Source organism: Lontra canadensis, unplaced genomic scaffold (genome assembly GCF_010015895.1).
Source record: "Lontra canadensis isolate GAN:19392208 unplaced genomic scaffold, GSC_riverotter_1.0 scaffold100, whole genome shotgun sequence".
Lineage (NCBI taxonomy): Eukaryota > Metazoa > Chordata > Mammalia > Carnivora > Mustelidae > Lontra > Lontra canadensis.
In genome coordinates this window covers 4,315,279-4,341,770 of record NW_022631094.1, presented here as the reverse complement: position 1 = coordinate 4,341,770, position 26,492 = coordinate 4,315,279, and the positions used below count along the sequence as shown (strand labels likewise).

Here is a 26,492-nt window from a genome sequence, read left to right as displayed (position 1 = left end):
TTGGCCAGGACTTTTTTCTCAATGTCTATTTTCCACTTGACTGCAAGTTTTCCTTCTTTCTGTTCACCAGAGAGAATCTGTCTCATTAGAGTGATCTCAGATATATATTTTACTCAACACTTGTTAGCATGGTGGTGGAGACGGGAGGAGGGGGCATTCTCTGTTGCTCATGAAGCCTCAGTATGAGGTGAGCATTATGGATTCGAATCTTGAGAGTATGGCATCTACCAGTACGCTGCCCCTAGATCTAGCCTTGACTTCTGGCACTCTCCCAAGGTAGAGTTTTACTTACTTAGTTTTCTCTTCTCTTCCTTCAGCTACTGTGGATTTTCTCCAGTGCCCTTAACTGGCAATTTTTATTATTCTTCTTCCTGAAAATTAGAACTTTTGTTCCACAGAAGAGATACTAGAGATGAATCTGGGCAGAGTTTCAGCAGTGAATACTACTCCCTTCCCCCAGTCAGCACAATGAGAAAATTTTTAAGAGTCTTTTCCATCTTCTGAGTTCCTGGTGGTGTCCATGGAGGAAAGGACTGTGAGAGGGTAAAAATCCCTCTATGTCTACTACCCAGAGATTTCACATCCATATGGCCTTGAGTAATTCATTAAAATTTTTAAGCTCAATGTTTTTTCTCTGACTTATATGGCATGCAGTGGCATTTGTTCTCAGTAAGCAAGTGCTTGAATTCTGTTTCTTCTTGTAGGCACAGTTGTCTCCCTGGATTTGAGGTTATTCCTTTGCCCTGCCATACCAGTTCTCCAAAGGGCTCAGGAGAAGTTATTAATTTTGTTTGGTCAGTGGTTTATTATTTTTCCCCTTAATTGTAAGCATGGAAGCAAATCTCAATCCAGTTCTCTAATTCTCTCAGCTGAAACCACACAGCCCATGTATTAATTTTTAATGCTGAACCAAACTTGATTTCTGGGAATAGCTCCATTTTGCCACAATGGCCATTTTGTGTGTGAGTATGTGTGTATTTGAATTCACTTTTGAATATATATATTTGAATTCACTTTGCTAATATTTTGCAAAGGACCTTTTTACATTTATGTCCATGACTGATACTGTTTTGTAAATTTCTTTCCTTACAATTTCTTTTTCAGGTCTTTATGTTTCAGCTATTCCAAACTTCTTAAATGAGTTGGAAATTGTTCCCTCTTCTTTTAGTTTCTAAGAGTTTGTGCACATTTTCATCATTCCCTGCTTCAACGTTTGATAAAATCCACCAATGAAACTGTTGGGGAATCAGTGTATCTTTGTGGGAAGATTTTTTTTTTATTAGAAATCCAATTTATCCAACAGATACAGGACAAGTCAGATTTTTAATTTTTTCATCAGTTTTAGTAAGTGGTATTTGTCAAGTAATTTGTCCATTTGTTCTAAATAATTAAATTTATCATAAAAATTTGTCATCATATTTACCTTGTTGCCTTTATAATGACTGTAAGATCTATAGTTAGATTACCCTCTTCTTTTAATGCCAAGATGGACATAATCTACCCCGCCCTTATTTGTTGATTATTTGTTCTAGGGACTTAGCCCTTTTGTGGGCCTTTTGAAAGAATCAACTTTTGGCTTTGTTAATGTCTCCTGTTGTTTGTCTGAATTCCATTGAGTTTTATTATTTCTTTTATTCTGCTTACTCTCACTTTCAGTTTCTCTTTTTTCCTAACTAAAGTCAAAACTTAGTTGATTTTAATTTTTTCTCCTTTTTATTAAGGCATTTAAAATGATAAATTTCTCTTGAAGTACTTCTTTAGCTATAGCCTACAAATTTTGAAGTGCTGTGTTTTCCTTGTAAATCAATTCAAATTTAGTATTCTCACTTGTAATTTTAAAAAATTTAGTCCATGGATTTTTTTTTTTAGAAATACCTTATTAACTTTCTAAATATTTTTGCCTTTCCTAGGTATCTTTTTCATTTCTTACTTAATCTATTATTGTCAGAGATCATATAGTGTAAGATTTCAATGTTTTGGAATTGGTTAAATTTTATTTTATGGCTCAATATATGATATATGTTGAGCCAGATATAATCAAAAAGAATGTGCATTCTGAAGTTGTTTGTAGTGTTCTATAGATATCTATTAGTTTAGATTGGTCAATTGTGTTTAGACCTTCTGTATCTTTACTGGATATAAATATATGATTTATAAATGTATAAATCATATATATATATATGATTTAATAATTACTGTGAGAGAATGTTGAAATCTTTAACTATGATGTGAATTTGTCTCTCTCTTCCTTTATCTTCACCAAGTTTTGTTTTGTGTTTTTTGAAGGTATGCTATTAGATCAATATGTATGTAGGATTATTATATATTCCTGCTGAAGTAGATTTTATTATCAGCAAAAATTGTTCTTCTTCAACTTTAGTAATACTCTTTTCCCTGAAGTTATTTTGGTCTCACCGTAATATAGCCATGCCTGCTTTACATGGTTTATGGTTTTCATGAAATATCTTTTTGCATCCTTTTAGTTTCAACCTTGACTATATCTTTATATCTAAAATACATCTCATATAGTAGTACATAGTAGAGTCTTGCATTTTCCAAATTCATTTTGACAATCTCAGCCTTTTTATCTGATCATTTAGATCATTTGCTCTTAATGTAATTATTATTATGATTGGGTTTTATTACTTTTAAATGATTAGTAAGGGATTAGAGTATACCTCAAACTTATCAAAGTCCATTTGAATCAATTTTATACCACCTCACACTTAATACCTCACATGTCTACTTCACACTTCACATCTAATTCTTCACATTTCACAGTGTACACATATAATACACCTGCCCCAGTATAATTCCATTTACTCTCCAATCTTTGTCTTAATGTTGTCATGCTTTTATTTCTACATGATGAATAAACCCTACCTTACAATAGTATCATATTCATTTTAAATGATCAACTATCATTTAGGAAATCCTAAAAGGAAGAGGAATCATAGCCTTTTATATTTATTCATTCATTTACCATTTTTTGGTGGTCTTCATTCTTTCCTATAGACCCAAATTTCCATGTGGTATCACTTCCCTTCTGCCTTAAAAATAGCCATAATTATTTCTTAAAACTCAGGTCTATCAGAATACATTTTTATATTCTGTATCCCACTTTTGACTTATCTGAAAATGTCTTTGTTTATGTTAATTTTGAAGGATATCTTTTCTAGAATGTATTTTAGAATTCTGAATTTTTTTATTATATTTTATTTTGTGTTTAGCATTTAAAAAATATTGTTCCACTGCATTCTGCATTTCATTGTTTTGGATAAGAAATAAAGCTTTATTTGTGTTGTTATTTTCCTCACATGTAATTGTTTTTGATTTAGCTTATTTCTGTATATTTGGCTTTTAGAAGTTTGGCTATAATGATCTTAAAGTGGTTTAGTTTGCATTTATCTTACTTATGGTGCACTGAGCTTCTTGAATGTATAAGTTGACATTTTTCCTCAAATCTAGGAAAATGTGAGTCAATCTAGGAAAATTTGAGTCATCCTTTTTTTTTTTAAATGAACTTTTTTTAAATATTTTTGAAAGGTTTATTTATTTATTTTAGAGAGAGAACACGGGCACAGGAAGGAGAGAGGCAGAGAGAGAGGAGAGGGACTCTCAAGCAGATTCCCTGCTGAGTGCAGAGTCTGACTTAAGGCTTGATCCCATGACCATGAGATCATGACCTGAGCAGAAATCAAGTCAGACACTTAACCAATTGAGCCACCCAGGAACTACTTTTTATTACTTTTTATTACTTTTATATACAGAAAATTCAGGAACTACTTTTTATTACTTTTTATTACTTTTATATACAGAAAACTCAACAGTGTACACTTAGCCCAGTTTGGTGACAAGTTCTTTAGGCTTTGTCTTTCCCAACTTGGCAATGTGAGCTAATTACTTTGGACCCAGAACATTGCCTCCCCACTGACAATGTGGCTCTTATCATATCTGTCATTATAATTGGTCCTTACCAGCTTATGCAGAGCTCCTTTGCCTTCCAAGTTAACCTGGATGAAGGCAAGGGTGGTGTAGGCCTCCCTGTTGACCAGATGCCCAAGCCTGGCCTTCCTCCTAATAATGCAGTAGAGAACCTCCATCTTACAACACAGGACAGTCAGGAAGACAACCAGCTCAATGGGATCCACATCATGTGCAATCATTACCAGCTGAACCTTCTTGTTTTCCACCAATGTGATGACAGTATTATCCCCAGCTCAAAGGACAGATGGCCTCTTAGTGGGGACATCCCCTTTTTCAGCAGCTTTCTTCTCAGCCCAGACCAACAATCTCTGCTTCTTCTCTTGCTTTGTGTCTGGTCTATATTTGTGGGTCACCTTAAGTAGTTGAGTAGCTGGCAGTTCAAGTAGCTGGCAGTTCAATAAGCAAGATCAACTGGTTGATCACAGAAGGCAATTTTAGACAATTATGGAGAATTGCCCTGTGAGCCTGCAGCCAGATATAGCAGGACCATCTGACAAACGGGGTGAGGTCCTTTTGGACTGTCTGATGCCAAAATTCTTGGGCCTTTTCTCAACAGGAGAATGACCACATTCTTGGCCTCCTCCTTCTTCATAAAAGCAGGAGCAAAGGCCTCCTTCTTCTCCTGAGTCTTCTTTCCTTTTGGCACCTTGGATAGTTGAAGGAGAGAGCTCTTTATTTCTTAAAATATTATCATTCACTTCTTCTGGGATTCTAATTCCAATATAAATTAGAAGTTACATATTGTGCTATAGATTTCCAAGGATCTTTGCTTTTCTTCCACCTTTTCCTCTTTCCATTTTTCAGATTGAGTTATTTTTATTAATCTGTCTTCTTGGTCCTGACTCTTATTTTACTTTCAGTCTACCATTAATTCTTTCTGCTGAATTTAAAAAATCCCAAGCCATTGTAGTCTTTTGTCCAAGAATTCCATTTCCTTTTTTCTTTCTCTTTCTGTTTCCATCTCTCTGCTGAGATTCTCTAACAATTCATAATTAAGACAATATTTTCTTTAAATACTTAGACATATTTATCATATCTGTTTTATTGTTACTGTCTTAACTCCATCATCTGCTTTACCTTGAGATATGTTATCTGCTTTTTTCTTGACTATTGGTCACTTTTTTTTAATGTCTAGTAGTTGTTATTACATTCTCAATAGCATAGATAATACATCTTAGAGTCTTAAGATTCTGTTATCTTTTTCCTGGGAAGTGTTGCTATTATTCTGATAGGCCATCCAATTACTAACTAATCAAGTTGAACTTGTGTAGAGATGGTTTCACTTTAGAGGTTTGTTTAGGTCATATCTGGGGTAGACCTTCCTCTGGGATATGGTTCTTATTGCTAAAATAAGTGGGGTTTTTTGTTGCTGGATGCCAAAGGGTTAGCAAGTTCTTTCCTTTCCTACTGGACTGGAACTCCAACATCTTCCAGCATTGCTCAAATTCTGGTAACTTAATTTCACTTTCTACCCTATTGCTGCTCTCCAGGAAGCCATTCACTGCTCACCTTGTGCATACTCAGCTAAACCCTTAGCCAAGAACTTGTGGAGAGACCACATGGAGACTTCTGGGATCTACTCCACTGCACGGCTGTCCTTCCCAGCACCCTGCATCACAGATTCTAGTGACTTTAAAAGCCTTATACTTGATTTCTACTTTCTCCACTCAGAAAGATCATCATGCTTTGCTTGGGCTCCAGCTCCCTGTGCCAGAGTCAGGGTATTTTCCCTAGACAGAGAGTTGGCATGACTGTAAGTCTATCTTCTCTCAGGGATAGCAGCCTGGCACTAACTGTTTTCAATTCGAGCAACAATTACCTCATATATTTTGTCCAGTTTTATAGCTACTCTCAATAGGAGAGTTAGTTTTGCATCATTTACTGAATCATGGACGGAATCAGACTTCCCTGGCTGAGGATTCTTAAATGTAATCTGATTCTTTACTGAGACATATGGTTCTTTGATCTTCCTGTAATTACCAGGCTACCTGTATTATCTTGACTATTCCTTGCCATTGACCACTTCTCCAACCACGGCTTTGTCTCTCAAAAGTCTTCTCTTCCTTTTCCCCCTTTTTAACTCATGAAAAGATCACGAGGTCATTTTGTGTGGAGTGGATGTATATGACTTTAAGATCCAAAAATGGCATACGTTAGTGGCAAAAAGTGAACTCAACTTTAACATAACTTTAAAGTGTCTATAGTACATCATATGAGTACTTGGTTTTTCATCTCCATGTATCACATAATTTGCATTTATTGATAAACCCTTGGATTCTTCTTAAGCTGATAACAGTTACAGAATACGTTTTTGGGTTGTAGAAGAGAAAACTGTCCTGAGAAGTTTGCTTACTTTGAGGGTGGTAATAAGCCTACTTTTACGTTGTCATTTCCATTCAGAGTAATTTGTGTAAATATTGGCATCCATCAATTTCCTTATTTTCTTTCCCTTTTCCTTCTTTTCTCTTTCCCTTTCTTCTATTTCTCCTTCAGTCACTATTTACAAACAGACTTTTAGGTGCTTGGAAGCCTAAATAACAATATCTCTTGGGGTATTCCACAGTTTCTTAAACTCTCAGCATTATCTTAAATTTCATGACAGGACTAAAATATCCCCCAGAATTTTGCCATCTTTCTAGGAGCAAAAGTAATGACAGTGATATTGGATGTCTTCTGGTCTCTGGCCTCAATGATCAAAAGTAGGTACTTCAGCAGCTTACTGAGGAATCCCTGTGAACAATCAGATAAATGATTCACATCAATAAAAAGTACTCCTGGGAGGTCTATCCAAGAGGAACAATGAATCAGAACTTTGCTGTTTAATCAGGGACATCTACTTTGTTCTGATATGCTCTGCATTTTTATTTATTTATTTTTCTATAGTGGAGATTTCCAGTTTTTATTTGAAAACATCCCAGGATATATCTAATTGTCTAAGGAATAATGCAAAATTCTTGAGATGGTATTAATTTGTAGAACTTGGTTAACACATGTAATTGTGTTCTTTTTCTTTATTCTACTTCTATATCTTTTCATATTAGTAATTCAAAGTAATATATAGTGATAGAGGTAAAGGTGTATATCATAGTATTCTCTCATGTAAGGAATTATTTTCTTCCTTTTACTAGTGTTTTTTTATTACACTAATTATACTTTAATATAGACTTACTATTCAAAATATAGACTTACTATTCACACTCCATAATCAGAGTAAGCATTTCCTTAATTTCCTCTCTCAATTCGAATGGATTTCTTTTACTATGTATGTATTTTATTTGAGTCCAGTTTAAATTTTTAAAATGTGTTGAAAAGTACCTCTAGGTGTGTGGGAAACATCTAAAAATTAAATAACAATGAGGCTTGTAACTCCCAAGAACTTGGAGATCCCTCCCCTAAACTCTCAAAGCTTAATCCCTATCTGCTACTCATTATATGGTGTCATCTTGACATTTAGAAAAATTATCTATAGCAGTCATCTAAGCTACAATGAAACTTTTTTTTGTCTATAAAATATTTCACTTGCCAGATCTTTTGATCCTGAGTTCAGTGTTCTTACTTTATACCAAGGAAACTCATTTTCACTTTTGCACCTCTTTTAAGGTCTCGAACGTTCTTAAAATTCAATAGTGGAATATAAGCATTAGTTAGTTTTTTAGAGACACAAGACTCTATTATTTTCTCTCCATTTTTTGTTTTGTTTTCATTGCTGTAGAAATCTGTAGCAATTTTGAGACAATTTATTGTCCACACACTAAGATAAGTAAAGGATGGATCAATGACTTCTTCACCCGTTCACTTCACTCTGTGAGCAAGAGATTGCGCTGAGCACATGCATGTGGCAAATGGTATAATATTTCCAGCTGTGCCCCCAAATATGAAAGGAAAACAGATTCACATTGGCATTTGGGAATTAATTCATAGCTACATAGGAATGCAAGGTACAGGGAACCCCCACCCCATCCCTGTAGTTAATAAATTTGTGTGCAGATGAGATAGAGGAAGCCCATACTCTAAGGCCAGACCCAAAAAAGCTGTTTCTGACTGTTCCCAGCCTAATCCCTTTTCAGTTTCACAATCATGAAGGGGTTTGCAATTATTCTTTTTACAGCATTTCTCTCTTCTATAGGAACTCACTGTGTGAAAATCGCAAGGACTTCCTTTGTAGGGGGAGGGTAGTGTCTTTGGTAAGTTGGTCTCCACTAGCTACAGTGCAAAGGCCTTCAAGACCATTTATGTAACAGCAGATCAGGTTCTAATCAACTACAGACTCTATACATAATCCTTCCATTGGATTCAGAGTCCAGGTTATGAGTAGACATGTTGGGTTTGTCACTGATGAAACATTCCTCTAAAAGGAAGGACAGCATTTGAGCTTGGGCATGTATAGCTTATTACTAATTTTACTCTCTTGATTGACAATGTTGTTAATAACTCGTGACCTGATTTGCATTAGTTCGTGGGTATAAGAAGAGAATCAAAATGAGGAAAGCAGAGAATTTACCCTCTGCAGTACTGTGTTTCATGAACAGTATGAAACTCCTATTGGTGAGACATGTGACTCTTTTAGTCATTCTTCTATAAATATGGAGCCAAGAGCAACCCACCACAAATATTTAAACTCAATCAGACCAGTTATTAGATGTCATGTAAATAATGAAAGGAAAAAGATGAGCTGGTTTAAATCATAAATAATGAAAGGAAAAATATCAGCTGACTTAAATTCTTTTTCTTAAATAATCTGTGTAATTAGAAACAGACATTGTCTCCCTCTCTCTCTCTTTACCAACTTTTTAAAAACATCAAAATGCTATGCCTTCTATAACTTCTCATTTTTAAAAATTTGGGGGGTATATAAAAATCTATGCAATTTCAACTTTTTATTAGTCAAATAAAGACCAAAAACTAACTTAAACTAAATATGCAAATCGATTAAAATACAAAGTTAAGGATTAACTCCCACTTTGTAATTGTAAGTAAACTACCACTTTGTCAGGGATATTTGTTTTACCATCTTTATTTCAGAAATATTTCATAACCTCTGTGAAGAATTTATTTACTATGTTGAAGATGTGGTTGTTCCTACAACTCCTTAAGATTTTTTTTTTTGTACTTAGGGAAATATAAGCACATGTGAGAAAAAAAAACCCCAAATAAGAATAAAATAAAATAAATAAATACAAATAAAAGTAGGAGTAAGAAAGAAGTTTTAAATACTATACAAATAAAAAAGATAAAAGGGTGATATCAGAAAAAAACTGCTAAGTAACATTAGAATTATACTTCACGCCATTTTTATGGTTAACAACAACAACAACAACAAAAAAGTTTGAGGGGATGATAATTTTGTCAAGTTGGAGATAAATTTTACTCAGAAATAAACAAAATGACAGTAGTTTCAAAATATTCCATGCCTGTTATTTTTTTTAAGTATTTATCAATTTGATTTTTCTGATTTATTTGATTTTGATTTATTTGGTTTGATTTGATTTGTTTGATTTATTAATTCTCCCTGGAGAGGGAGAAGCAGACTCCCCGGGGAGTAGAGAGCCCCATGCAGGGCTCCATCCCAGGACCCCTGGATAAGACCTTAAACCAACGGAGCCACCCAGGCTCCCCTGTTCCATGCCCTCTAGGTCTGACACTCTAGCCTGATAAAGAAATGTTACCTTAGCAATCCTTGTCTTTGCTGCTAGCACTACAAATGGTGAAAAATGTTGCTGAAGGAAAACCACCAGCAGGACCAACAGGTTCATCAGCCCGAGGCTCTGTGCTTCCACTGCTAGTAGTGGCCTGCGCATTTTCTAGCGTCTCACCTCCACAAATGAGCACCGCTATCTTCAGCCCCCAGTACATCTGTCGTACAAGCTTCCAATCAGAGCATAGAAATAGGGACAAATGCCACCCTCTCCCGTGCACTTGCTGCTCCACCAACTGTTAGCAATTGCCTGGCATGTTTTCTACTTTCTCAGTCTCTCAGTTCCTGTGTTTCTGGAAGGTAGCTGACAGGTAAAGAGTACGATTTTCTTGCCAAAATCCCCCCCACTGTGCAAGAAGTGATTTGCTGTTCTCTAGAAATAAACAGAGATCATAAAGAAAAATATGGAAACAGGAGAAATGTGTCGTAACACTCTAAGGCTGAAAACGAACTCGAGAGCCCATTTCATCCATTCAGACAGCCAGCCAGCCATTCATTCATTTATTCATTCACCAGGTATATTTTGAGTGGATTGTGCATGGAATTGATGTTTAAATGGATAAGTATTGGGGCGCCTGGATGGCTCAGTCCGTTACGTGTCTGCCTTTGGCTCAAGTCATGATCCCAGAGTCTGGGATCAGCCCACATCAGGCTTCCTGCTTCTCCCTCTGCCCCGCCTCTATGCTCGTCCTCTCTCTCTCTCTCTCTCTTGCTCTCTCTCTCTGTCTAATAAATAAATAAAATCTTTAAAAAATGGATAAGTATCAAAAATAATGACTAGGAAGGTACAACTGAATACGGAAAAATGAGTGACTAGTTTCCTTTTATTACATTATTATTTTAGAGAACCTGCGTCATATGAGTTGTTTTTACACATTTGGTATTTTCATGTTGCTCCCAGCAATGAGTATTTCAGCATGAATGTGAGACAATGACTAGTTACTGACTACCTTGTGACACGTAGGCGAAAGATGTGGGGATAGGGACAAAGGGTCACCTTTTTTAAAGGCCAGATTAAGCGTAGCATTGGGTGGGCTGAGAGGAGGGAGAAATTATTGACAGAAGGGAAGAAAGGCATGGGAGAAAGCATATCTGTGCCCACGCTTATCCACGATCAAAAAAAAAAAAAAAAAAAAAAGCCTCTCTTAGAAGTCAAGATCCAAGCAAGTCGGTGAGAAGCACTGGAGATTCCCCATTCATTTCTGGTTAGTGATCACTTACGTCTCAGTGGCCACTTCCTCTCTGCCCTGGAGTTGACTTTAGGACTCAACTGCAACCAAAGTATTAAAAATGGAAGAGAACTTACACCTCTCAGATAGGAAATCTGTTTATTTTACACAGGAGTCCCAGGGAATGACCTACTCACAGCCCCACAGCCGGTGTCGATATTTAGGATGTAGATTTCCTGATGTCTGGCCTTGTTCTAAAGGGATCCTTCATAGGCATCTTCTGAAAAAGTTACCCAACACCCTCTCTCAATTTGGAATGAAGGTGTGTTGTCTAACAAGGATTTTCTTGGAAGGCCAATTACATGGAAAGCCATTCGCCTTCAGATTTCTTAGCTTCAGTCAAATCCAAGAGTGTGCTGGTGCTATTGGATTTGGCTCACCAGAGCCCTTGTTGAATTTCTAGCAGTTGTGCAACAATCCAGATGACATCATTTTGGCAGCATGTGTCAGTCAACACCGCAAAAAGCAGTGCTGGAAAGCCAGTTGTCAAACATTGCAAATAGTTCCTAAATTTATAATTGAATAAAATATTCACTGCATCCATTTTGAACATTCTTTCAATGGACCAACTCTGTCCAGCAATAGCATGGCCTGAATATAATAACCACACTTAATAAATATTAAATCGTATGAGCAGTGGTTTTCTTTTCTCTCCATTGAGTCACTTCAAACTGCCTGTGAACCACCCACTTGAATAATAAAAGACTTGAACTTGAAGTCAACACTATCTGTGGACTTGGTCTCTGAAAGCTTAAATGCGTACTTCATATCCAAACACGGCGAACAACTAGAACTGGAATGGATGGGATCCTAAATGTTTACTTCAATGCTGGTTCTTTGCCTTCTCCCTCACCTGAACCTACAGACCATTCCAGGGATGGGAAAATTTCCTTATGGCCAGAAAGACCGTGTGCTTCTTCCCACACCTAACTCAGTATAGTGAATACAATATACCACTCCAGAAAGCCCAAGTCTTGTTCAGACAGAAGACTTCTAGTTTTACCTGATTTCTTGAAATGGCAATTTAATGGAATTTTTGGTGTATAATTATGTATGTTAAGTGATCTCGAGTCACTACATTTACTATTGTAAGATGATCTGGTCATTTTCTTCTTCATAGAAGGAACAAACAATTTGAATTCGCCGTAAAATAGAAGCCTCCCTGGCAAATAGTAGTTAGTGGTGGGCGGCTTTTTAAGTCTAAATGGTCTTTCCTATTTGATTTACTTAATTGAGCTAATGGGTCTTATGATCGGCTGAATAGTCTGGTAGCTAAAGTCATCATTAGCTATTTTCTTGGCTAACACAATAATGACCCTTAAATTGTCTCCAGTATTTCCAATTACCTTTGAAAACATGTGGAATGTCAGAAGCCCTAATAGGAAACATGTATGATATGATGTTTATGGGAAATGGTTTTTCATAACTAGTAGCTCTCCCAAAGTCCTTTTAAGTATCAGGAGAAAATAGTGAAACAAATCACGGAACAAAAAAGGGAAGGATCTGAACAGAGGATTTTGTCTTGAGAAATACTAGAATCAGAGGATACTGGAATGATTTAGAAATTCTCTAGTCCAATCATTTCATTTTATGGTTGAGAAAACCGAGGCTGGAGATGGTAATTACCTTATAAAGATAATATAGCTAACAGGTGGCAGCCAAAATTAGAACTCATTTTTTTCCATTGAAAAGTGTATTTCTTGAACTAGTCTATTAAAAACAAGCTTTACTTAAGAGGCACTTAAAGAAACTCCAAATCCCAAATGGTTTAAGCCCCTCCCCACTCTCTCTCCCTATGTCCATCCCCCTTTTCCATCCCCCCCTCTTTCTCATAAATATAAATTCCAATTCATTCGCAGCATTATTATAAAAGCACCAAACTAGCTGTGGAGGATGGGAGAAGCAACAGTATAAAAGCATGAGTGAAATAGCCTGGTGAGGACGCTGTGTTGTAGTACAGATGATCGAAAGCAGTAAAGAAGGAGAGATCAGAGTTGGAGGAAAAGCACAGAGTGTGGGTTGAGTATGAAAGCAGCCAGCCAGCCCCCAGATTCTAAGGTGGACCGTTAGTGGTATGTTATGGGCTGGTATTTCACAGATGGGCAATTTCGGAGTCATCTGGTTTGGGGGTCCAGTCCTGGGGTTTCATCATTTTTTCCCCTCATTGCAGTAAAATTCAGGGATAATGATTTTTGTTAGGCAAACTCACAAACGAATGGCTGTCTGTACCTGAGCTTATCTTGTTAAATCACAGTGTGGAAAATCATTGCCACGGGGCCTGGAATACCTGTCAGCTGGCTCACATTTTCTCCCCTGTAGCAAAATCTATGAGATGCTCGAAGCGGTGGCTATGCATTATTTATTATTGTATGCCCAGCACCCGGGGTAATGTTTGTCACACTGAAGGTGTTTGAGAAATATACAGTGAGTGAATGAATAAAGGGATGGTTTACCAGAAGGCTTCCAGTTGAGCATGAATCTGGATGAGAGTTAGATGATTCTAAGGAGTGTCATCTCACAATTCTAAGTGCGTATTGAGGCTGTGAAAGATCTTCCCTACATTCTCTGCACCCAATCAACTCGAAGGAATGACTGGGTCACATCTCTTGGCTTCAAAAGTGTGAGGATCCTACTCTATACCGAGGTGAACTCATTAAGACAATACAGTCCTATGAGGACACTTGGAAACTTGGCAGCTGGTCCTCCTTGGCCACACTCTACCCTTACCACCTACCTCCACATGAAACTGTCCCAGTCTATTACCTAAGGAAGCCCTCTCTTCTGCAGGACTCCGTATCCCAAGCCAGCAGAATACCCACGCTAGCCACCCAGGATAGCTTCCACCTTCGTTAGCTCCTAGGGGGACTGTTTCCAGCAGGGTCATCGTCGAATTCCAAGATCTGAACTCTTTTTGGTAAATGTTACCCTCCAAACTACCCACAGCAACCCGACAACAAAATAAATTGCACTTAGAGCAGCCAATCCTGGGTGAGTGGTTCTTTTGAATTTTTCTCTTTCCATTTAAAAAGTAAATCTATTCTTAAGTAGATCATAGTTGATTTTTTTCTTTTAACTTTAAAATTACACACAGTAAAATTGACTTTTTGTATACGTTTCTACAAATTAGAACGCATGTCACCCTCAGCACAGTCAGGAAACAGAGCGGTCTCATTAGTCTCCCCAAACCCCCTCATGCTAGCATTTTATAATCTGGCAACACGCATAGAGTTTCTGTCACTAATGTTTGTCTTTTTGGGAATGTTACATAAATGGAATAATATAGTATGTAACCTTTGAGACTGGCTTCTTTCTCTCAGCATAATGCCTTTTTAATATTCATCAGAATTGTTGCCTGTATCATAGTTCCTTCCTTTGAATGCTGGGTAATATTCCTTTATGTTGGAGGTATCACAGCTTATGTATCCAGCCCACCTGCTGAAGGAAATTGGAGTTGTTTCCAGCATATGGCAATTATAAACAGAAATGCTGTAAAATTTGTATATAGGTTTTGTGTGAACATATTTTTCTCTCTCCTAGATAAAATACTTTAAAGTGGATTGCTGGATTATATGGTAAGTGTAGGTGTACTTTATAAGAAATTGTCAAAGTATGTTTTCCAGAGTGGCTGGGTCATCTTCCCACCACCAGGGTCTGGAGAGTTCCTGTAGCTCAGTTATCCTTGTCAGCAGTTGCTGTTCTATTAGTCACTCTAATACTTACATAGTGCTAGCTTACTGTGGTTTTAATTTGCATTTACTTAACGATGATCACCTTTTCATGTGCATATCTGCCTTGCTTATATCCTCCTTGGTGAAGTATCTAAGTATTTTGCCCATTTTTTTTTAAAGGATTTTATTTATTTATTTGAAAGAGAGAGAGCATGAGAGGAGAAAATGTCAGAGGAGAAGCAGACTCCCCACTGAGCAGGGAGCCTGATGCAGGACTCGATCCCAGGACTCCAGGATCGTGACCTGAGCCAAAGGCAGTTGCTTAACCAACTGAGCCACCCAGTTGCCCATTCTTAAAATTAGGTTGTGTTCTTATAGTTGATGTTATGCACAGAACAGATACTTCTAATTTTGACCAAGTCCAATTATTGAATTTCTATTTGATGATCTGCTTTTGCTGTCCTGTGTAAAACCTTTTTGCCTAACTCCAGACTTTGAAGATTTTCTGCTGTGTCTTCTTCTAAATGTTTTCTAGTTTTACAGTATACTTCTAGATTTGTGATACATTCAGGGGTTAAGTTTTTTATACAATCTAGGGGTTAGATCAAATTTTGTTTTAATTTTTGGCAAATGAATGTTTGATTGTTCCAAACATTTGTTGAAAAGATTATTTTTTTCCCACTGAATTGCCTTTGCACATCTGTCAAAATCAATAGGCCACATTTTTGTGTCTATTTCTAGACACTCGATTCTGTTCCATTAGTCAATGTGTCTATCTTTTCATCAATACTACACTGTCTTGATTACTGTGGCTTTATAAAATCAGTCTTAAAATCAGGTAGTATGATTCTTTCAGCTTTGCTTTTTTTTTTAATAGTGTTTTGACTACTTTATTCCTTTCTATTTCCATATAAATTTTATTTTTGTTTTTAATATTTCAAGATTTATTTAAATTTTACTTAGTTAACATATAGTGTAATACTGGTTTCAGCAGTAGAATATATTACATATAACACCTAGTGCTTATCACAAGTGCCCTCCATAATGCTCACCTATTATTTGGCCCATTCCCCTCCAGCAACCCTCAGTTTATTCTCTATTAAGATTCTAAATTTTGTATCAGCTTGTCCATGTTTATAAAATATGTTGCTGGGGTTTTCATAGGAATTGCATTAAAACTGTATATTAATTTATCTTTATTACATTGAGCTGTCTGATATATGACCATGATAATGTGCCTCCTTTATTTAGGTCTTTGATTTCTTTCCCTGGCATTTTTATGTTTTCTGCATACAGATTCTATAGATTCTTTATTAGACTTATACCTAGTATTTATCTTTTTTGGAACTATTTAACTGATACATTTTATTTATTTATGTTTTCAATTGTTTGTTGCTTTTATGTAGAATACAACTAATTTTTGCATATTGACCTTGTATCCAGAAATCTTGCCAAACTTATTTATTTGTTCTAGGAATATTTTTTTATAAATCCTTTGTATTATCTAGAAAGAAAATCATATCACCTATGAACAGAGACAGTTTTATTTCTTCCTTTCTAATCTGGGCTCCAAGGTTTCTGATGAGGAATTTCCTGTCATTTGGATTATCGTTCTCCTGTAAGTAGTTTATGGCTTTTCTCTTGTTGCTTTCCTGTTTGTTTGTTTGTTTGTTTGTTTTCTCTAGTTCTCTGTTTGAATATGGTGTATCTGGGTGTGGAATTCTTTTCCTATATTTTGTTTGAGGCTCACTCAGTTTCTTGAATCTTTATGTTTGTGCCTCTCATAAAATTTTAGAAGTCTTTTGTCATTACTTTTTCAAATATTTTCTTCTGAATCTCACTTTTCTCCTTCTGGAATTCTGATTCTGCATTTAGACCTTCTTTATTTTCCCCATTTAGAACTTTTGGTAGTTTTTTGTGGTCCCTGACCCTTTTTCATCATTTTAATCTTTTTTTCCTCTCTGTTTTTCAGATTGGGTAATATCTATCTTTTTATTGTCAAGTACACCGAATCTACTCATCATATCTATTCTGCCATTGAACCCATTCAGTGAATTTTTATTTTGTTTATTGTCTTTGGCAGCTGTAAAATTCCCATGTTATCTCCTATACTTGTATTTCCTTGATGATATTTTATATTTTAACTTTAAGAATGTTTGTAATTCCTTGCTCAAGCGTTTTTGTAAGAGCTGTTTTAAAGACCTTGTCACAGAATCCAACATCTCTGCCATTGTTGGGATCTATTGGTTGTTTTTTCTGTGTGAGCTTTTATTTCTCTATCATATAATTTTGAGTTTTGTCATGAATATGATGAATAATTTATTATGGGGCTGTAGATCTTGATTAAATGCTATTGAGAATTTTGATATTTTTGTTTTAGCAAACAGTCTGATTTGGTTCAGTCACGACCATCCTTATTTAAGTTATCATTCCAATGTCAGGTTGGATTTCGAAACCTCTGCAGTGCTTGCCACTCAGACCAGTCCTATATGTGTACCACCTGGAGGCCAGTCTGAGACACAGGTGACGGTCTATCCCTCAGTTTAGCTTTCAAGGTATAGACTTAGACATGAGCAGCTCAACGGGGGCTCAGGAGTTCACTTTAAAAGATGATTTGCCTAAGTTTCTCTCTCTCCATGACCATCCCAGTACTTTCTAGTTTCCAGGCTCCCACTTCAGTCCTCAAGCCAGCAAGTGGGGGCTTAAATTACCCCCACTTACTTCCTATAACTACGACTATATCCTAGGCCAAACGGTAGGAAGACACCCATTAAAAATGCCACCTGGATTGCCCTGTCCTCTTGGGATCACAGTTCACTCTCTCAGAGTTTTAGTTTCTCACACAACCCCATTGTTATAGTCACTGGTGCAAACATCCAATGACCTTGGAACTAGGGTGCAAGGGAACAAAGAAAAAAATAAAAACAAAAAGATAAAAAGAATAACTGGATTCTTCCTACCGTCTCTGAGAGTTGAAAGCTCCCCTTCATGCTTCCAGAGTCAGAACTGGAGGTCACCTTCTAGAGCTTTCTATGGCCATCTCTTAAGGCCCCCTTCCAGGTTTCAGGCTGTGTTGAGTTCAGACCAGGGGGTACAGCAAAGGAGAAACCGAACGGTGAACTCACCACTAGTTCAATGGCACTTCCAGTGCAAACATATTTCCAAATCTGTCAGCTACTATTTACTTTTTAGAGACCTTAAACAACTGTCTCATGTATTCTACCGAGTGACCAGGCCTGGTGGATGGAGAGTGCTTCTTCTATCTCAGAGGAGGGGGAAGCTTGCTGGTGGATTTTTAAGTCTTATTCTGGAAGAAAAAACTGATAATTATAACCCTGACTCTGAGAGCTTCAATACTGGGGACATCTTTTTAGAAATTTTTATTATGATGTATTTTTAAACTTCCAGAAAAGTTGAAAGAATAGTACAAGAAATTCCCTTACATTTTTTTACCCGGACTTACTAACATTTTACATTTTGTCCCATCCGCTGTATCATACTCTCTTTTTCATCTCTCTTTAGATAGATATAGATAGAGAATTTGTCTTCCTGAATCATTGAAAACTCAGTTGGAGACATCATGTCCATTCAGTAACTACTTCATTGTGTGTTTCCTCAGACCAGAGAACATTCTCCTGTGTAATCACAGTACAATGATCATAGCCAAATAATTTAATATTGATATAATGTCATTATCTCATCCATAGTCCATAGTCAGATTTCATCAATTCAGAATCACACATTTCATTTTGTTTCATGTCTCTTTAGTATCCTTAATCAGGAAGAGTTTCTTGGCCCTTTCTTGGCCTTTCTTAACCTTGACGTTTTAAAGAATGCAAGTCGATTACTTTGTAGACTATCCTTCAAATGAGGTTTGATGATACTTCCTCATACCTGGACTCTGGTTTTTTTGGCGGGGATACCACAAAAACCAGGCTGTGTCCTTCTCAGTGAATCCTATCAGGATTCTCTTGATATCAATTGTCTAAACATCGGGTCGTACAATCTGGTTAAGGTGGCACCCACCAGGCTTACCCATCAAAAACTAATCGTTTCTGCCCAGGAACCAGTTTACGAGAACCAGTAGCTGCTTGATCTTATGAAACTTTTTTCCCTCCCTTCGTTAGGTTGTTTTGACCTAACATCTAGAAAATGCATTCTTTGCGTTCTGTCCGGAATCAAAACAAGCCCGGGTCGTTCTCTCGCTGCTGGCTTACCATTCCCCGCTGAGAGCTGTGTCAGTGCCTGGGTGGCAGCGGGCCTCTCCCAGCCACTGCCTGGGCAACCACCACGCTGCTCTGCATGCCTGTGGTGCCCCAGGGAATGGAGATTGACCAGCTCTGTGGGTGGGAAGGAAAAGATCTGCAGGACGGCAAGGCCCTAATTTCCATGGGAAAAAGTCTATCCTAAACCTTACTTTTGGTTCTTGAAATAGTCTAGTGAGAAAACACTCTTTGGAAATGAAATTCGGCCCAAGAGACCTGAAGAGAGTCTAGTTCCTGAAAGTGCTCTCCTCCCCCACCCCCTCAGGGCCCGCTGCCCTGTGGTGTGTGATCTCTCTCATACCAGTTGTGGATGAGTTGAGACAAGTAATCAATATTCCATTTCTATATTTATAACTCCCTTGTAATGCAAGTCTGGCAACACAAATGTCCATTAAGGAAAAAAAAAAAAAAAAAAGAAAGAAAGAAAGAAAGAAAGAAAGGAATTTGCTTTCCAGAGTGGTTCAGTGGCTTCCTGAATGTATTTGCACTAAGGGACTGAAGCCACATCCTCTAAGAGTTCATTATACTCAGGTTGGTCCTGGGCGAATGTGGTTCCATCTTGGTGGGGACTCGGCCATTAGCAGCGGACTTCCCAAGTGACTGAGGGCAGGTGAGGAAACAGAGTCCAGAACCCAGGCCAGGTGAGGAACGGTTGGCTCAGCTTTCATTTCCCTGGCAGTTTAAAACATTGAAAGGATAAATTATGGATTAGTCCTTTGTTTCAATTTACTAGTCTTCATATTTTGATATACCCTTTTAGAAGCTTGAGTGCTCCAGCTTGGCACAGGATGGCAAGAGGCTCGAGGAACTGGTATTCTTGGATTTTTCTAGGTTTCCCTCTCAAGAGAATCTGGACATTTCAGAGAGAAGGAAATATTTGTATGTGGCAAGTGGAGTGGAGAATGACCCAAGACTATACAGTAATTTCTCCAATTCCTGTTGCTTAAGTGGTCAGAAGTCCCAAATCAGACATATGTAGAGTCCATGCAAACACACTAACTCTCTCATCCTCTCTCTCTCTCTCTCTCTTTCTTTTTTTTCAGTTTAAGAAACATTACCATGTTCTGGAAAGGCCATGGGGAGCATTTCCTACCCAAAGTGGAGAATTTTGTCACTTTTTTTTAGGATTACCATGCTTTACCTCTGGCTCTCTCTTCTGATTTTACTCACTTTTACCATGAACAAATCGGTAATTTTGACACATTTATACAAGTTTATAGACGTTTCTTTTTTGTTGTTTTACACTTTGTCTGGTATTTCTGAGATGCTTTCTTTTCTACACCCTTCTTCTTCTTATATGCTCAAGACTCACGCTTCCCTCTCCATTTCACACCTTTCTTTCCTCAATATGTCTCTCATTAGAATTTCTTATTCTTCCCAGTCATCTGCTGAGGAGATGAAAATATGCTTGAAACAGGGCCTCAGAGACTTCTGGCCATCTCTGTTTTGGAAAGGCCAGTTGGTTCCAGCCAGTTCTGGGAAGCTGTGAGGTAGAGGTTGGCAGCAGCCCCGGGCAGGAGAAGGTCTGCCTCCTGAAACAATCCTAAGAAACTGACTCAGCTCATTTCTGGATTGACCTGTATGGTTGATGGGGACAGTCACATTCAGGGCCACTGTCTCAGGATCACTGTGACTGGCCTGGACTTCTGAGACCCTACTTAGAGAAAAGGGCACAGAAGGTGGCAAAGAAGAGGGTCTGAGTTGTTTTATTTGGTGTCAGAATTCCTTACCAACGTTATCTTCCAGATCTTCATGTAGTAATCCAGCTTCTCACTTTTTTCTGAAGTGTCTTTTCTGTTTGTTTTTTCTTCTCTGCTTATTTAAAATGATTGACTCACTGTACTTTTGAGACTGAAATGGACCTTAGAGCTTATCTAGTCTGGTCCCCTATGTTGATAGATAATGAAACTGCACTCTAGGAATATACAGGAACACGGAAGAGAATCATAGAAATCGCATGGGGTTTGAAGTCAGAAGGATGGGAGTTTACTTCTGGCTCCACTTAATGCCTCTGGCTCTACTTAATGAGCCTTATTGTCTCATCTATAAAATGGGAACAATGATTTTGGTCCTATGAACTTTCTGAGGATCAAACAATCGAATGAAATAACACATACAGAATACCTAGAACAGTGACTGGTATTCAGTAGGTGCTTAATAACTATTCATCTTTTTTCTCTTTTCTTAGTACCTTCTCCAATATTATCTTTGCCTCCTTATTCTCTACCCAACACTACTCTCTTAAGTGACTCTCACAAGAAATTCTTTGCTTATTCTCTTGCTTTCTACCTAGTTCTATAGTACTAGTACTAGTTCTAGTACTAGTTCTGTCCCTCTCTCTGTTTCTCTTTCTGGCGAATCCCCATAATCCGACTTAAAGCTCCCTGCAGGCTTTCCTTTTCATCCATCTACCAGAATTTCTTTCTCAAAGGCAAATTCTGGAAACAACTTCTTTTAAAAAAAGAAAAAAAAAGATTTTATTTAATTATTTGAGAGAGAGAGAGAGAGAGAGAGAGAGTGGGGGAGATGGTGGTGCAGAGGGTGAGAATTTCCAGCACATTCCATGCTGAACATAGAACTTGACATGGGGCTCAATCCCATGATCCTGAGATTATGACCTGAGCTGAAATCAAGAGTCAAACGCTCAATGGTCTGAACCATCCAGGTGCCCCCATAAGCATTTCCTGATTCCCACAGCCCTTTGGCTCTTTACCCCTTCGAGTTCCCATCCAACTTTCTGTCTCCAGTGCTCATCTTGTCTTGCCGTACTTTGCCTGGTATCATTGGTTCTATCGTGTGTATGCATCTTACTTCCTGAGCTAGCTTGGATGATTCTCTTTTTTTGTTTGTTTTTTAATAGAGGTAAAATTGACATGCAGCATATTTGTTTCAGATGTACAGCATAGTGATTTGGTGTTTGTATATATCACAAAATAATCACTACAATAACTAGTTAACATCTGTCACAATATGTAGTTACAGAATTTTTTTCTTATGATGAGAACTTTCAAGATTTACTTTCTTAGCAACTTTCAAATATGGTTAATATGGTATTAATATGGTATTAACTATAGTCACCATGCTATATATTACATCCCTGTGACTTATTTATTTTATTACTGGAAGTTTGTACCTTTGATTCTTTCATCCATTTTGCTCATATCCACCCCTCACCTCTGGCAACCATCAATCTGTTCTCTGTATTGATGAACTTTATAATAGATGTATATATTCTGTATGTAAATGAATTCATACAGTAATTATTTTTCTCTATCTGACTTATTTCACTTAACATAATACCATCTAGCTCCATCCATGTTTCATACATGGCAAAATTTCATTCTTTTGTATGGCCAGACAACATTCCATTGTGTGTGTATACACACACACATACATATAATTATCCCTATGCACACACTACATTTTAGTTTTATTAAAATTTTTATTTTTTTTAAATTCTGCTATAGTTCACATACAGTGTTCTGTTAGCTTCAGATGTATAATATAGTGATTCAATTCTTACATACATCACCCAGTGCTCATCACAAGTGCCCTCCTCCATCTCCTGTTTCACCCATCCCCCAACCACCTCCCCTCTAGTGTGTTCTCTGTAGTGAAGAGTCTTGTTTGTTTGATGTTAATTTTTGCATATGGTGTAAGAAAGTGGTCCAGTTTCATTCTCCTGCATGTGGCTGTCCAGTTTTCCTAACACCATTCATTGAAGGGATTTTCCCTTCTCCATTGTGCATTCTTGGCGTCTTTGTCTTAAAGTAATTGACCATATATGCATGGTTTTATTTCTGGGCTCTCTATTCTGTTTCACTGATTCATGTACCTGTTTTTGTGCCAATATCATACCGGTTTTATTTCGATGGCTTTGCAATATAGTTTGAACTTGAGGAGTGTGATACCTCTGGTTTTGATCTTTTTTTTCTCAAGATTGTTTTGACTATTGAGGGTCCCACAGTAGGGTCCATACACATTTTTAGGATTGTTTGCTCTGTTTCTGTGAAAAATTAGAAGATTCTTCAGAGTTGGAACTACACTATCTGTTACTTAGTCATATTCCCTACCAGGTCGTATGGTAATACACCTCACATGGTGGACACACAATAAATATTCACATATTCATTGGTAAATTAATGGATTTCTATTGCCTTTTTCCCAAGACACCTTTTCCTTTTCCTGCAGCATTTTTTTTTTTTTTTTTTTGAGAAAGTGTGTGTGTGAGTGGCTGGGGAAGGGGCAGAGGGAGAGAGAGAAAGAGGGAGAATCTTAAGCAGGTTCCACACCCAGCATGGGGCCCAAAAGGGCTCAGCCTCTTGACCCTGAGATCATGACCTGAGCCAAAATCAAGATTTGGACCCATGGGGCACCTGGGTGGCTCAATCATTAAGCCTCTGCCTTTGGCTCAGGTCATGATTCCAGGGTCCTGGGATCAGGCCCTATATTGGGCTCCCTGCTCAACAGGAAGCCTTCCTTTCCCTCTCTCACTGTCCCTGCTTGTATTCCCTCTCTGGCTGTCTCTGGCTCTCTCTTTGTCAAATAAATAAATAAAATATTAAAAAAAAAAAAAAAAAAGAAAAGTCAGACTCTTATCCGACTGAGCCACCCAAGCACCCTCCCGCAGCTTCTTTACAAGAGGGGACAAATGATCATGAGTGAAAGGGTCCATAGACAAAAGGACGAGACTGATACAAGGCGAAGGTCAAGCAAAGCTTTATTTTGCACCAAGCATCGAAAATCAAACTGACCGGCCAGGGCCGTCTCTTGCAAAGAGGCGACCCCTCCCAGCCTCACAGACTAACTTTTATAGAGTAAAGGCCATGTGGTTGAGCCTGGCCACACACAGGTGGCCAATTGAATTACATKCTACCCCATRATAGTCATCTWAKTCAGCCTATGACCTTGGCTAGAATTGGCGCCTTTGTCTGGTGCCCAAAAGGCGGGGGCTCACACTCCCTGGCGGGTAATACGTGCGCTTTTACTTGACTGGACGTGTCCACCTGGCCGAACACATCCTTGGTGGGTAGGGAGATAATACGTGCGCTTTCACTGATTGGACGTTTCCATCTGACCGGACACATCCTTGAATCTGGACTCCGTTATCGGGGGCTATTTGGCTATATTTCGCCAATTCTGTTTCTAAGCGCTTTCCTCTTGGGGGAAGGGGCAGGTTCAATCTAAGTTTACTGCATAAACAACAAAATGGCTCACTCTGGCTAAGTAGGCCCTTACAATGAGTTGAATATTTGCCCATGATTTTATAACTAATAGTATGTTTCTGGGTAATGGCCCACTCAGTAAATTGTCTCCCCCTTGCCTTCTGTAGCCGGCAACTCACGTCATGCTACCACACACTGTTATGCAGACACTGTTGCCTCTGCACACTAGCTTTACTGTTTTTGCATCAGGGAAGTGCACGAGCCTGTGTCTGTGGTGATGAGCAACTTCTTCCCCTCTTAGAGCGCAAAACTATTTCATGGGCACCTGTGGGCCATCTCGAATGTGCATCCATCCATGCTGCCAAGGCCCCACTGAGTCACACGGGTTGTCTTGTGGAGGGGCAGTGTGCTCCCCAGGGTGCATTTTCCTGCCCTTCATCCCTTTCACTTGAAGCCCTTCAGACGGAATTACAAATGGGCTTTAAACTGGATCACGGCAAGATGAATTTCTGTGCTCAGTCAGATGTTAGCTGTGGATTATTTGGGTTGTGTGAAATGAGAGTTTAGTGAGGTTAATTTCTCCCTCCTTCCCACCTTAGGCTAATTATTGAAGAAAGTGTTTGCAGACCTGGAACTTCTCATAATTCATCCTGCCTTCTGTTTCTTTAGAGTCGGGGCTCATAAATCTCTGTTTGTGATGACATAATCGGTTACAAGAGGAATGTGGTGGTATTGCCAGCTGAGAATTACAGCTCCAAACTCCAAGGGAACCACATAAGACTCATTCAAAGAGATGCGCCCGTCCTTTCCTCCCTTGACTTGTCCAAACACTCTCGTGAGCAGGAGCAGTTGCCACACACCCAAAGGAGAGAACCTGATCCTTATTTCAGAACAGAGACTCCCCCAGATCCATGAAGGAAACAGAAAATGAACATACCCCAAGAGGAACCAGTCAGTTGAGGATTTATTGTCTATTAGAAAGTACAACATTAAAAAATACCGAATCAACATTTTTCTCTTTAGGGATTACTTCGCTCTGAAATATAATGTAATCTTCCATTTTTAATTCCTGCTTCTTTCCTCTCTTTAGAGAGTCTGTGAATTTGCATTTCTATGACATATGTATCTATTATGCATTTGCAAAAATTATATAAAGAAAGTGAGAATCGTGGCACATTAGAACTCTAAGAACATTTAAGAGATTTAATCCAAGCCCTAATTTTAGAGATGAAGACACCAAGTTTCAAAAACAACACTGAGAATGAGGTTGGTGTCACGGAAGGGGTGGGACCCAGGCTCCTCGCCTCAGCCTGGTGTCCCTCCTGCCATACGGCCAGTCCAGAAATCAGCTAGACGTCAGACAGACAGACCCATTCATCTTGGCACACTCTCATTAATGGTGATAAGAATTCTATTATTAGAAAAAAGCTAGTGTAAGTATTCTCATTTTAAACTCAGGAAATGGAAATGAAATTGAAAAGTACTTAAATTCACTAAATAGAACACTGAAATGGTGTTACTGTCACTGTCCTCATTTTTAAAATAAGGGAGTTACCTAGATGATCCTTGAGTCTTCTCAAACCGACATACTCAAGAATTCTAAATCTTGCAGAATATTCTCTGTAAGGTTTTCCCATCCTTTTCCTGTCCTGAAATATTACCACTTAACAATCCTGAAGCATCCATTTCTCCAAATACAAAATAGAGTGAATTCTATTTGCCAGAGCAGTGGTGACAGTAAATAAGATGATGTACATAACACACACGGAAGGGGCACTTGGGTGGCTCAGTCAGTTGGGTGTCTGCCTTCGGCTTGGGTCGTGATCTCAGGGTCCTGGGATTGAGCCCCACCTCAGGCTCCCTGCTCAGTGGGAAGCCTGCTTCTCCCTCTCCCACTCCCCCTGCTTGTATTACCTCTCTCACTGTCTCTCTATCTCTCTCTCTGTGCAATAAATATATAAAATCTTTAAAAATAAAAAATAAAACACATGGAATTTCTTGAATGAAAAGCAACATGAGAATAAGCAGTAAACCACTTACACGGCAACTCAAAAAACAGCAGTTACTGCGGAATATAATCCTCTCTAGATTTAGCATTTGCGGATTATTATTTGCTGGATTAGTTCTCGCACGTGTTTAATTTCAGGTTGACTCCCCCGCCATTCAGAATGCATTGGGGTTAGTCAGAATGAACTCAAGGAAACACTGGCCACTTTTAATATTTAATAAAACCTTCTATTATTAGCAAGGTAATTTGCTGTTGCTTTCAAAATGTAAATTCCAATGTACTCCAGAACTAGGGTTTAATGGCATTTTGCTTGCTATTTGGAATTATTTATATAACAGTCTTTTCCATTAGCAGAGATACGTGATGGCAAACTATAATACATTTTATAAAATTTGGAAAATGCTTTTCATGTATTTTTTTTTTATCATCTTACTTGCAAGTCTATCTCTAAGGATACTTAAAATTGGTTCACATT

The 26,492-nt window shown here is 38.0% G+C and overlaps 1 pseudogene; it reads right to left on the bottom strand.

Moving 5' to 3' along the window:
• Positions 1-3,837: 3,837 nt before the first annotated feature.
• Positions 3,838-5,548, bottom strand: LOC116855285 (annotated as a pseudogene).
• Positions 5,549-26,492: the final 20,944 nt, after the last annotated feature.